We start from the raw sequence: 13,940 nt of genomic DNA, 5'->3' as shown, positions 1-13,940 counted from the left end.
TAGTTTGTGGTATTTGAGGCCTACTTGAAATCTATCCCAAAAATAAAATCTTACATTGAAGGTATTGATAGTGTCATTCAGAAAAACCTAAGACACACGCTAGCGTGCTGATAGAAGTGTGATTCTGTGATTAAACCTATACCTGTCACACAGCGCAAAAAAAAACAGGTCTCACATCTCTATTCAACCAAATCTGCACTGTTTGAGCTGGTCAAGTTATTTGTAGTGACCGTAAAAGCAGACTTTTTGTTCTGGGTTGAAAAAGCATTCCCAAATTTGCCATTCTCAAAATAACTAGTTTCTGGTATTTGAGGCCTACTTGAAATCTATCCCAAAAAGAAAATCTTACATTGAAGGTATTGATAGTGTCATTCAGAAAAACCTAAGACACACGCTAGCGTGCTGATAGAAGTGTCATTCTGTGATTAAACCTATAACTGTCACACAGCGCAAAAAAAAAACAGGTCTCACATCTCTATTCAACCAAATCTGCACTGTTTTAGCTGGTCAAGTTATTTGTAGTGACCGTAAAAGCACACTTTTTTTTCTGGGTTGAAAAAGCATTCCCAAATTTGCCATTCTCAAAATTGTGGTGAACGGGAACAATGAGGAAAACATCTAATAAGGGACGCGGACGTGGACATGGTCGTGGTGGTGTTAGTGGACCCTCTGGTGCTGGGAGAGGATGTGGCCGTTCTGCCACAGCCACACGTCCTAGTGAACCAACTACCTCAGGTCCCAGTAGCCAGCAGAATTTACAGCGATATTTGGTGGGGCCCAATGCCGTTCTAAGGATGGTAAGGCCTGAGCAGGTACAGGCATTAGTCAATTGGGTGGCCGACAGTGGATCCAGCACGTTCACATTATCTCCCACCCAGTCTTCTGCAGAAAGCGCACAGATGGCGCATGAAAACCAAGCCCATCGGTCTGTCACATCACCCCCATGCATATCAGGGAAACTGTCTGAGCCTCAAGTTATGCAGCAGTCTCTTATGCTGTTTGAAGACTCTGCTGCCAGGGTTTCCCAAGGGCATCCACCTAGCCCTTCCCCAGGGGTGGAAGACATAGAATGCACCGACGCACAACCACTTATGTTTCCTGATGATGAGGACATGGGAATACCACCTCAGCACGTCTCTGATGATGACGAAACACAGGTGCCAACTGCTGCATCTTTCTGCAGTGTGCAGACTGAACAGGAGGTCAGGGATCAAGACTGGGTGGAAGACGATGCAGGGGACGATGAGGTCCTAGACCCCACATGGAATGAAGGTCGTGCCACTGACTTTCACAGTTCAGAGGAAGAGGCAGTGGTGAGACCGAGCCAACAGCGTAGCAAAAGAGGGAGCAGTGGGCAAAATCAGAACACCCGCCGCCAAGAGACTCCGCCTGCTACTGACCGCCGCCATCTGGGACCGAGCACCCCAAAGGCAGCTTCAAGGAGTTCCCTGGCATGGCACTTCTTCAAACAATGTGCTGACGACAAGACCCGAGTGGTTTGCACGCTGTGCCATCAGAGCCTGAAGCGAGGCATTAAGGTTCTGAACCTTAGCACAACCTGCATGACTAGGCACCTGCATGCAAAGCATGAACTGCAGTGGAGTAAACACCTTAAAAACAAGGAAGTCACTCAGGCTCCCCCTGCTACCTCTTCTGCTGCTGCCGCCTCGGCCTCTTCTGCTGCTGCCGCTGCCTCGGCCTCTTCTGCTGCTGCCGCCGCCTCGGCCTCTTCTGCTGCTGCTGCCGCCGCCTCGGCCTCTTCCTCTGCCTCTGGAGGAACGTTGGCACCTGCCGCCCAGCAAACATGGGATGTACCACCAACACCACCACCTGCGTCACCAAGCATCTCAATCATGTCACACGGCAGCGTTCAGCTCTCCATCTCGCAAACATTTGAGAGAAAGCGTAAATTCCCACCTAGCCACCCTCGATCCCTGGCCCTGAATGCCAGCATTTCTAAACTACTGGCCTATGAAATGCTGTCATTTAGGCTGGTGGACACACACAGCTTCAAACAGCTCATGTCACTTGCTGTCCGACAGTATGTTGTTCCCAGCCGCCACTACTTCTCCAAGAGAGCCGTGCCTTCCCTGCACAAACAAGTGTCCGATAAAATCAAGTGTGCACTGCGCAACGCCATCTGTGGCAAGGTCCACCTAACCACAGATACATGGACCAGTAAGCACGGCCAGGGACGCTATATCTCCCTAACTGCACACTGGGTAAATGTAGTGGCGGCTGGGCCCCAGGCGGAGAGCTGTTTGGCGCACGTCCTTCCGCCGCCAAGGATCGCAGGGCAACATTCTTTGCCTCCTGTCTCCTCCTCCTCCTACTCAGCTTCCTCCTCCTCTTCTTCCACCTGCTCATCCAGTCAGCCACACACCTTCACCACCAACTTCAGCACAGCACGGGGTAAACGTCAGCAGGCCATTCTGAAACTCATATGTTTGGGGGACAGGCCCCACACCGCACAGGAGTTGTGGCGGGGTATAGAACAACAGACCGATGAGTGGTTGCTGCCGGTGAGCCTCAAGCCCGGCCTGGTGGTGTGCGATAATGGGCGAAATCTAGTTGCAGCTCTTGGCCTACCTGGATTGACGCACATCCCTTGCCTGGCGCATGTGCTGAATTTGGTGGTGCAGAAGTTCATTCGCAACTACCCCGACATGTCAGAGCTGCTGCATAAAGTGCGGGCCGTCTGTTCACGCTTCCGGCGTTCACACCCTGCCGCTGCTTGCATGTCTGCACTACACCGTAACTTCGGCCTTCCCGTTCACCGCCTCATATGCGACGTACCCACCAGGTGGAACTCCACCTTGCATATGCTGGACAGACTGTGCGAGCAGCAGCAGGCCATAGTGGAGTTTTAGCTGCAGCACGCACGGGTCAGTCGCACTGCGGATCAGACACACTTCACCACCAATGACTGGGCCTCCATGCGAGACCTGTGTGCCCTGTTGCGTTGTTTCGAGTACTCCACCAACATGGCCAGTGGCGATGACGCCGTTATCAGCGTTACAATACCACTTCTATGTCTCCTTGAGAAAACACTTAGGACGATGATGGAAGAGGAGGTGGCCCAGGAGGAAGAGGAGGAAGAGGGGTCATTTTTAGCACTTTCAGGCCAGTCTCTTCGATGTGACTCAGAGGGAGGTTTTTTGCAACACCAGAGGCCAGGTACAAATGTGGCCAGACAGGGCCCACTACTGGAGGACGAGGAGGACGAGGATGAGGAGGAGGTGGAGGAGGATGAGGATGAAGCATGTTCACAGCAAGGTGGCACCCAAAGCAGCTCGGGCCCATCACTGGTGCGTGGCTGGGGGGAAATTCAGGACGATGACGATACGCCTCCCACAGAGGACAGCTTGTCCTTACCTCTGGGCAGCCTGGCACACATGAGCGACTACATGCTGCAGTGCCTGCGCAACGACAGCAGAGTTGCCCACATTTTAACGTGTGCGGACTACTGGGTTGCCACCCTGCTGGATCCCCGGTACAAAGACAATGTGCCCACCTTACTTCCTACACTGAAGCGTGATAGGAAGATGCGCGAGTACAAGCGCACGTTGGTAGACGCGCTACTGAGAGCATTCCCAAATGTCACAGGGGAACCAGTGGAAGCCCAAGGCGAAGGCAGAGGAGGAGCAAGAGGTCGCCAACGCAGCTGTGTCACGCCCAGCTCCTCTGAGGGTAGGGTTAGCATGGCAGAGATGTGGAAAAGTTTTGTCACCACGCCACAGCTAAGTGCACCACCACCTGATACGGAACGTGTTAGCAGGAGGCAACATTTCACTAACATGGTGGAACAGTACCTGTGCACACCCCTCTACTTACTGACTGATGGTTCGGCCCCATTCAACTTCTGGGTCTCCAAATTGTCCACGTGGCCAGAGCTAGCCTTTTATGCCTTGGAGGTGCTGGCCTGCCCGGCGGCCAGCGTTTTGTCTGAACGTGTATTCAGCACGGCAGGGGGCGTCATTACAGACAAACGCAGCCGCCTGTCTACAGCCAATGTGGACAAGCTGACGTTCATAAAAATGAACCAGGCATGGATCCCACAGGACCTGTGCATCCCTTGTGCAGATTAGATATTAACTACCTCCCCTTATCAATATATTATTCTACTCCAGGGCACTTCCTCATTCAATACTTTTTTTAATTTCATTTTACCATTATATTGCGGGGCAACCCAAAGTTGAATGAACCTCTCCTCTGTCTGGGTGCCGGGGCCTAAATGTGTGACAGTGGCCTGTTCTAGTGGTGGGTGACGTGAAGCCTGATTCTCTGCTATGACATGAATACAGATTCTGCACTGACATAAGGCCAGATTCTCTGTTACGGGACCGCTCTCCTCTGTCTGGGTGCCGGGGCCTAAATCTGTGACAGTGGCCTGTTCCAGTGGTGGGTGACGTGAAGCCTGATTCTCTGCTATGACATGAATACAGATTCTGCGCGGACATAAGGCCAGATTCTCTGTTACGGGACCTCTCTCCTCTGCCTGGGTGCCTGGGCCTAAATGTGTGACAGTGGCCTGTTCCAGTGGTGGGTGACGTGAAGCCTGATTCTCTGCTATGACATGAATACAGATTCTGCGCTGACATAAGGCCAGATTCTCTGTTACGGGACCTCTCTCCTCTGCCTGGGTGCCTGGGCCTAAATGTGTGACAGTGGCCTGTTCCAGTGGTGGGTGACGTGAAGCCTGATTCTCTGCTATGACATGAAGACAGATTCTGCGCTGACATAAGGCCAGATTCTCTGTTACGGGACCGCTCTCCTCTGCCTGGGTGCCTGGGCCTAAATGTGTGACAGTGTCCTGTTCCAGTGGTGGGTGACGTGAAGCCTGATTCTCTGCTATGACATGAAGACAGATTCTGCGCTGACATAAGGCCAGATTCTCTGTTACGGGACCTCTCTCCTCTGCCTGGGTGCCTGGGCCTAAATGTGTGACAGTGGCCTGTTCCAGTGGTGGGTGACGTGAAGCCTGATTCTCTGCTATGACATGAAGACAGATTCTGCGCTGACATAAGGCCAGATTCTCTGTTACGGGACCTCTCCTCTGCCTTTGGTGCCTGGGCCTAAATGTGTGACAGTGGCCTGTTCCAGTGGTGGGTGACGTGAAGCCTGATTCTCTGCTATGACATGAAGACAGATTCTGCGCTGACATAAGGCCAGATTCTCTGTTACGGGACCTCTCTCCTCTGCCTGGGTGCCTGGGCCTAAATGTGTGACAGTGGCCTGTTCCAGTGGTGGGTGACGTGAAGCCTGATTCTCTGCTATGACATGAAGACTGATTCTGCGCTGACATAAGGCCAGATTCTCTGTTACGGGACCGCTCTCCTCTGTCTGGGTGCCGGGGCCTAAATGTGTGACAGTGTCCTGTTCCAGTGGTGGGTGACGTGAAGCCTGATTCTCTGCTATGACATGAATACAGATTCTGCGCTGACATAAGGCCAGATTCTCTGTTACGGGACCTCTCTCCTCTGCCTGGGTGCCTGGGCCTAAATGTGTGACAGTGTCCTGTTCCAGTGGTGGGTGACGTGAAGCCTGATTCTCTGCTATGACATGAAGACAGATTCTGCGCTGACATAAGGCCAGATTCTCTGTTACGGGACCTCTCTCCTCTGCCTGGGTGCCTGGGCCTAAATGTGTGACAGTGGCCTGTTCCAGTGGTGGGTGACGTGAAGCCTGATTCTCTGCTATGACATGAAGACAGATTCTGCGCTGACATAAGGCCAGATTCTCTGTTACGGGACCTCTCCTCTGCCTTTGGTGCCTGGGCCTAAATGTGTGACAGTGGCCTGTTCCAGTGGTGGGTGACGTGAAGCCTGATTCTCTGCTATGACATGAAGACAGATTCTGCGCTGACATAAGGCCAGATTCTCTGTTACGGGACCTCTCTCCTCTGCCTGGGTGCCTGGGCCTAAATGTATGACAGTGGCCTGTTCCAGTGGTGGGTGACGTGAAGCCTGATTCTCTGCTATGACATGAAGACTGATTCTGCGCTGACATAAGGCCAGATTCTCTGTTACGGGACCGCTCTCCTCTGTCTGGGTGCCGGGGCCTAAATGTGTGACAGTGTCCTGTTCCAGTGGTGGGTGACGTGAAGCCTAATTCTCTGCTATGACATGAAGACTGATTCTGCGCTGACATGAAGCCAGATTCTCTGCTATGGCATGAAGAGACTGATTCTCTGCTGACATGAAGCCAGATTCTTTGCTATGGCATGAAGAGACTTATTCTCTGCTGACGTGAAGCCAGATTCTCTGCTATGGGACCTCTGTCCAATTGATATTGGTTCATTTTTATTTTTTTCATTTTTATTTTAATTCATTTCCCTATCCACATTTGTTTGCAGGGGATTTACCTACATGTTGCAGCTCTCTAGCTCTTTCCTGGGCTGTTTTACAGCCTTTTTAGTGCCCAAAAGTTCGGGTCCCCATTGACTTCAATGGGGTTCGGGTTCGGGACGAAGTTCGGATCGGGTTCGAATCCCGAACCCGAACATTTCCGGGAAGTTCGGCCGAACTTCTCGAACCCGAACATCCAGGTGTTCGCTCAACTCTACATACAATAGACAACCACACAAAGGCTAATTTGCCAAAAGCCAGGTAGGTGCAAGCCAACAATCTATCCATGAGACAGATACAGTCAGCATACCTTACAATGGCAGCCTTGTGCACTATGAGACATTTAAACCAGCTCTCATCTGACTGGGAGCCAGTAAGCCTAAAACTTGCTTTATAACTTTTGGATGGCTTGGGTGGACCTGCACACCTAGATCATTATCATTAGGGTGACAAAAAGTTTTCTGATTGTCCTAACATAATATTCAATAACCTTTCTATACAGTTTTGTCATGTAAACTCATTTGCATAATAGTGGGCATAGCAAATTAGCTGAATCTGATTGTTATTTTTTTAGCTGAAACACTATTTGCATGGAAAATTTGCGATAAAAATCCACGATTCGAATATTCGCGATCAACACTCCTCATGAACAGCGCCATTTATTGGATTCATAGTCTTATGACAAGACTATGAATCCAATAGATGGCGCTGTTCATGACTCATGAACAGCACCATCTATTGGTTTTATTTAGTGTTGAGCGCAAATATTCGAATAGTGAATTTTTTTAGCGAATATCGGCACTTCGCTAATTCGCGAATATTTTGAATATAGCGCTATAAATTCGTTAGTTTCGAATATTAGTTTTTTTTTATATTATTGTTATAATTTTTTTCTTTCCCACTTCCCAAAAGTAGTTCTTACCTGTTCTGAGGATTCCTGGCTTCCTGGCTGCTCCAGTCAGTGCCCGTTGCCGCTTCTGACGACTTCCGTGCTCATGGAGCGTCCCCATCACCATGGGAACGCCTCCATACTAGAATGTACTGTCGGATGTCAGAATTAAGTTGAAATTGCAATGCGATTAATATAACTTGAAGTAATCGCATTGCGATTTTAACTTAGACTTGGTTTACTATGGTTGGCTTGGTGGAATTAGCAAAGATGAGGAATATGACGAATGTATTCGTCATATTCCTCAAAACGAAGATAACAAAATATTCTCCATCTTTGTTTTAGCTCCATATTCGTCAACTTCGCTAATTCTAACAATCAAATAGGAAAGTTGACTATAGAGACAGCTGTGTTTAATTCGCTATGCGATTATATTACTTTGCTTTTTTAAATAAATAGAATAATTATAATACTTGATAATTATTATAATTATTCTATTTATTAAAAAAAAAAAAGTAATATAATCGCATAGCGAATTAAACACAGCTGTCTCTATAGTCAACTTTCCTATTTGATTGTTAGAATTATCAAAGTTGACGAATATGGAGCTAAAACGAAGATGGAGAATATTTTGTTTATCTTCGTTTTGAGGAATATGACAAATACATTCGTCATATTCCTCCTCTTCGCTAATTCTAGATATCAAACCAATAGGAAAGTTGCCTTAAGTTAAAATCGCAATACGCGATTATTTAAATCGCATATTAATTGCGATAACTAGAATAATGACGAATATTCGATTTCGACGAATATGAGACGAAAATTCTAGCGAATATTCGCGAATTTCGTCGAAATCGAATATGGCACCTCCCGCTCATCACTAGTTTTATAGTCTTTTATTTTTAAAATACATTTTATTAGGTTTTGATATAATTTGCACATTTACATTCAAACATACAGTACAGACCAAAAGTTTGGACACACCTCATTCAAAGAGTTTTCTTTATTTTCATGACTATGAAGGCATCAAAACTATGAATTAACACATGTGGAATTATATACATAACAAACAAGTGTGAAACAACTGAAAATATGTCATATTCTAGGTTCTTCAAAGTAGCCACCTTTTGCTTTGATTACTGCTTTGCACACTCTTGGCATTCTCTTGATGAGCTTCAAGAGGTAGTCCCCTGAAATGGCCTTCCAACAGTCTTGAAGGAGTTCCCAGAGATGCTTAGCACTTGTTGGCCCTTTTGCCTTCACTCTGCGGTCCAGCTCACTCCAAACCATCTCGAATGGGTTCAGGTCCGGTGACTGTGGAGGCCAGGTCATCTGGCGCAGCACCCCATCACTCTCCTTCATGGTCAAATAGCCCTTACTTTCAAAGTTTTCCCAATTTTTCGGCTGACTGACTGACCTTCATTTCTTAAAGTAATGATGGCCACTCGTTTTTCTTTACTTAGCTGCTTTTTTCTTGCCATAATACAAATTCTAACAGTCTATTCAGTAGGACTCTCAGCTGTGTATCCACCTGACTTCTCCTCAACGCAACTGATGGTCCCAACCCTATTTATAAGGCAAGAAATCCCACTTATTAAACCTGACAGGGCACACCTGTGAAGTGAAAACCATTTCAGGGGACTACCTCTTGAAGCTCATCAAGAGAATGCCATGATTGTAGAAAGCAGTAATCAAAGCAAAAGTTGGCTACTTTGAAGAACCTAGAATATTACATATTTTCAGTTGTTTCACACTTGTTAGGGCTCTTTCACACTTGCGTTCTTTTCTTACGGCATAGAGTTCCGTCGTCGGGGCTCTATGCCGGAAGAATCCTGATCAGTTTTATCCTAATGCATTCTGAATGGAGAGAAATCCGTTCAGGATGCATCAGGATGTCTTCAGTTCCGGACCGGAAAGTTTTTTGGCCGGAGAAAATACCGCAGCATGCTGCGCTTTTTGCTCCGGCCAAAAATCCTAAACACTTGCCGCAAGGCCGGATCCGGAATTAATGCCCATTGAAAGGCCTTAATCCGGATCCGGCCTTAAGCTAAACGTCGTTTCGGCGCATTGCCGGATCCGATGTTTAGCTTTTTCTGAATGGTTACCATGGCTGCCAGGACGCTAAAGTCCTGGCAGCCATGGTAAAGTGTAGTGGGGAGCGGGGGAGCAGTATACTTACCGTCCGTGCGGCTCCCGGGGCGCTTCAGAGTGACGTCAGGGTGCCCCACGCTCATGGATGACGTGTCGCATGGATCACGTCATCCATGCGCATGGGGCGCACTGACATCATTCTGGAGCGCCCCGGGAGCCGCACGGACTGTAAGTATACTGCTCCCCCGCTCCCCAGTACTACTATGGCAACCAGGACTTTAATAGCGTCCTGGGTGCCATAGTAACACTGAACGCATTTTGAAGACGGATCCGGCGGGCACCTCCGGCAAATGGAGTGCACGACGGATCCGGACAACGCAAGTGTGAAAGAGCCCTTTGTTATGTATATAATTCCACATGTGTTCATTCATAGTTTTGATGCCTTCAGTGTGAATCTACAATTTTCATAGTCATGAAAATAAAGAAAACTCTTTGAATGAGAAGGTGTGTCCAAACTTTTAGTCTGTACTGTACATATTGGATCACATTACAGATATGTGCAGTGAAAACAAAGATAAAACACATATAAACAGTGCAATAATCATTTCCCTAAACATTTCCCCCCCTGACCCCCTCCCCCTTCTATACAGGTGATGTGGTTTAAAGTTTTCTTTTTATTATAGGTATTCCTCGAGGTATACAGTGTCTCATTTCGGAGTTCATGTGGATTTATTGTCCTGTAGTCTAATGGTAGTGCATCTTTATGTAAGGATTGATGATGCTTTATATGTTATTGGTTTCATAGTCTTATGACAAGACTATGAAACCAATAGATGGCGCTGTTCATGAGTAGTATAGATTCTAATGTTTATGCAAATGAGTTTACATGACAAAACTGGATCGAAAGGTTATTGAATATTATGTTAGGACAATCAGAAAACTTTTTGTCTCCCTAATGATATTGATCTAGGTGCGCAGGTCCACCCAAGCCATCCAACCGATATGAAGCAACTCTGAGGCTTACTGGCTCTCAATTAGATGAGAGCTGGTTTGGAATGCCTCAGGTGGGATGGAGCATTTAGGAGTTATAGAACTTGATAAGAAAATATGCAATAAAGTCAGATGATGATAAGATGTAACGTTTATGAGTGGTAGATTATAAATATTCCTATCTGAGGGGAAAAAATTATAAATAAATAAAGCTGGTTTTGAATGTCTTAGTGCACAAGTCTGCCATTTTAAGGTGTGCTGACTGTATCTGTCTCATGGATAGATCGATAGCTTGCACATACCTGGCTTTTGGCAAATAGCCTTTGTGTGGTTGTCTATTGTATGTAATAGGAGTCCAAGATGCATCCATATGTCCTTCCTATGCTATTCCCAAAGCATTTTAGTGGTGTTTCCATCAATTTCTAACCTTTTTTCTATAAACCACATGCTATTAATTAATTTTTTTATTATTTTTTTTGTTCTTTAATTAAAATATACGTTTTTTAAATCAACTCCAGTCTAATTAAGTTATATCAATTTTTTTGAGTTTTTTTTCGAGTAAACTACTACACGTATACAATCATACTACAATTTGGTTCCACTATTCATTTGGACTATTGTAGATCAAGAGACTTATGTCGTGTCGGTGGATTGACGCCCATGTGACCTCAGTATTTGCCCACCAGCTGGAAGTCCCCTTTTATCTTTTTTTTCTTAAATTATTTTATTAATGTATAATATGTAACAAATACTGTACTTTATATTAAACCAGTCCTAACTGCTCGATCTCCCTTACCGCTCTCCATAAGCTAGTTAATATACATTGCCGTGCCTGTCTTCTCAAAGAAAAATTTGGAAATAATTCAGATACAAATTTCCCAAAAATTTTGCACAACTTCCTCCTTATATCTACTGCATGTAAAAGCTATAAACTCCAGTATTACACATTGCTGATTAATGTTGCACAAATGAAATGATATCTGACAATATGACCGGAAGGAAATATCTAAATCTGCAAAAACACAACTTTTAGTGTATAAATGATCTTATGCTTCGGCTCTTCACCAAATTTAAGATCTGCTTGGTGTCAGTGATTGGGAACCCTCTTGTTTACAGGCAGTCACCTCATACATAGCAAGACTATTTTTTAGCTAAGTGGGTACAATGGTATCCAGTTTAGACAATGCTCTGTTAGCTAAAAACTGACTCCAGAATGATACATTTTGGCAAACTAGTAGAGACACTGGCGTAGAGGCCTGGGCGATAACTACTGTGTGGAGGCACCAAGGTGGCATAACTACTGTGTGGAGGCACTAAGGGGAATGACTATGGTGTGGACTTTTCCTCCTGTCCAGTGCAGGACTGGCAGTGGAAGAGAGTGTTGCAGGGACTTTGTTTGGGGGAGAGAGGACATAAGAAAATTTGCTGTAAACCTGGTTGCTCTCCTGCTGTTCAGCTATGGATGTATTCATCTTACTGAGCATTGTTCACACAATATCATTTTTTTTTACACATTTACATACTGTGTGTACAAAGGATGAGATTTCCAAATCGGATTGTGCCAGAATTCTGGCGTACATACTTTGAAGCACATTTGAGCAAAGTCTTGGAAACTTTTTCTATCCCATCGGACAAGGGTGTGTGGCTTACCAGATAAGTAGCATTACCTTCCTGAAACGGGTCGTGACTTATGGTACTGTATGACAATGTGCAGCGACCCCCAAAAAATAAAAAAATACAACATTTTAGCACATAATTCTGGAGTGAACAAAGCCAACTAATGCATTTCTTGCAGAGAGGGGTGTCAAGCATGGATTTCTTACCTCTGTGTCTTGCAGATGATAAAGGTGGAATTCCTATCTTGATCTTTAATGATGTATTTCTTCACAAAATGCCTGGACAGCTTGGCCTCTCTCCGCAGCTCTCCTGACTTTTCCTCCTTCCTTAGATTATCTGCTTTGAAAACTGCGTATCCTGGGCACCAAGTAAAAAGCAGAAGTGGCCGTTTCCTCAGCTCCATCCAAGATTGCAGTATAACTGAGTCAGTCATAGCAAGTGATTGAAATATGAGGCAAGAGGAGAAATATAAAGGGGTCATCGCATGGAAATTCTTACTATGAAGTATGACTGCAATGGACCTATAATGATTTTTTCTTTTTTTTAAATTTACATTACATTTTCTTCTGTGGTAGCACCCTCTGCTGTTTATCCTTCTGGGCCACCTTCTCCTGGCCTAGTCATCTCATAAAGAAGCAGGTGACGCGGTCCAAACACCTTTCATTCATCCCAACTGTTAAATTCACAGAAATATAGAGCTATATCTCCCTCTAGACAGAGGAGAAGAAAATTGTGGAGGCATTAAAAGCCATATGTATCTCTGGAGCAAAATTTGATGAGGGAATATATGTTCATGCTGGGGAGGAAAGAGTTAACAAGATCTAATTTATTAAGATCTAAGGTACACTATCATGTGTAGTGGTAATTATTAGGTACACTGCCATATGTAGTAGTCATTATAAGATATAATATCATGTGTAGGGGTCATTATGCGATACAATTAGAGATGAGCGAATTTCTTAAAAGTTCGATTTGGCTAATTCGCCGAATTTCACAAAAAAATTCACTTCATGCTGAATTCCTTAGTCACGAATGCATTTTTTTGTAAGTAGTGGGCGCAATGACAGGGAGCGGTGATAGAGCCGCCCCCGTCATGGTACCCCTCAGATGCCGTGTTCATACATGATCGCAGCATCTGAGTGTAAAATTAACAATACAAAAAAAATTATTAAATCAAACTTACCTCCTCCATTTGCTGGCGACGGGTCGGCGGCCGCCATCTTGCTTGAAGATCTCGGCCGAAAACCCGTGCGGCGCGTGATTACATCATCACGCCGGCTGGAGTGATGATGTAATCTCATGCTGCACGGGATTTCGGCTGAGATATTTAAGCAAGATGGAGGCTGGCGGCCCGTCGTGAGGAAATGGAGGAGGTAAGTTTGAATTTTTTCGTTTTTTATATTATTTCAGGTTAAATCGATTTGCTGACGCGAAGCACGTGGAAATTCGGCTTCTAGGCGAATCAAATTTATCCTGATATTGGGATTGAATTCCACTTTGTGGGATTAAGATCACTCATCTCTAGATACAATGTCATGTGTAGTAGTCATTAAAGGATACAATATCATGTTTATGGGTCATTATAAAATATACCATCATGTGTATGAGTCATTATAAGATACAATGTCACGTGTAGTAGTCATTAAAAAATTCTATGTCATGTGTACCAGTCCTTATACGATACAATGTCATGTGTACGGGTCATTATGAAATACAATGTCATGTGTATGGGTCATTATAAGATACAATGTCATGTGTATGGGTCATTATGAAATTCAATGTCATGTGTAGCGTAGCTCGTGACTTCTTATACAGACTTTTGACCAATAAATCTCTCTGATATCTTGATTGCTTGTAAGCGACATGATGGGCTTTTCTTTCGTTAACTCTTACACAATAATAAAAATTTTGAGAGCATACCAACTATTATGAATTGCAGTGCAAATAATTGACACCATAGAACTATGCTTAAATGAGAACACTGACTGACAATTTTAATGTTAAGA

At 45.2% G+C, this 13,940-nt stretch overlaps 1 protein-coding gene across 2 annotated transcripts in view; it reads right to left on the bottom strand.

The window, feature by feature from the left end:
* LOC120992075 (sialic acid-binding Ig-like lectin 8) overlaps positions 1-12,324 on the bottom strand; it is a 28,657-nt gene extending 16,333 nt beyond the window's left edge. Inside the window, exon 1 of one of the 2 annotated variants that reach the window (XM_040420833.1) lies at positions 12,141-12,324. The gene's annotated coding sequence lies outside the window, so the exon portion shown is untranslated. The remainder of the gene's footprint in view (positions 1-12,140) is intronic. The other variant, XM_040420826.1, reaches the window with a different exon arrangement.
* Positions 12,325-13,940: the final 1,616 nt, after the last annotated feature.

The sequence above is a fragment of the Bufo bufo genome, chromosome 1, assembly GCF_905171765.1.
Source record: "Bufo bufo chromosome 1, aBufBuf1.1, whole genome shotgun sequence".
NCBI lineage: Eukaryota > Metazoa > Chordata > Amphibia > Anura > Bufonidae > Bufo > Bufo bufo.
Note: the sequence above shows the minus strand (reverse complement) of the source record. Positions and strands in the feature narration are given on the sequence as shown.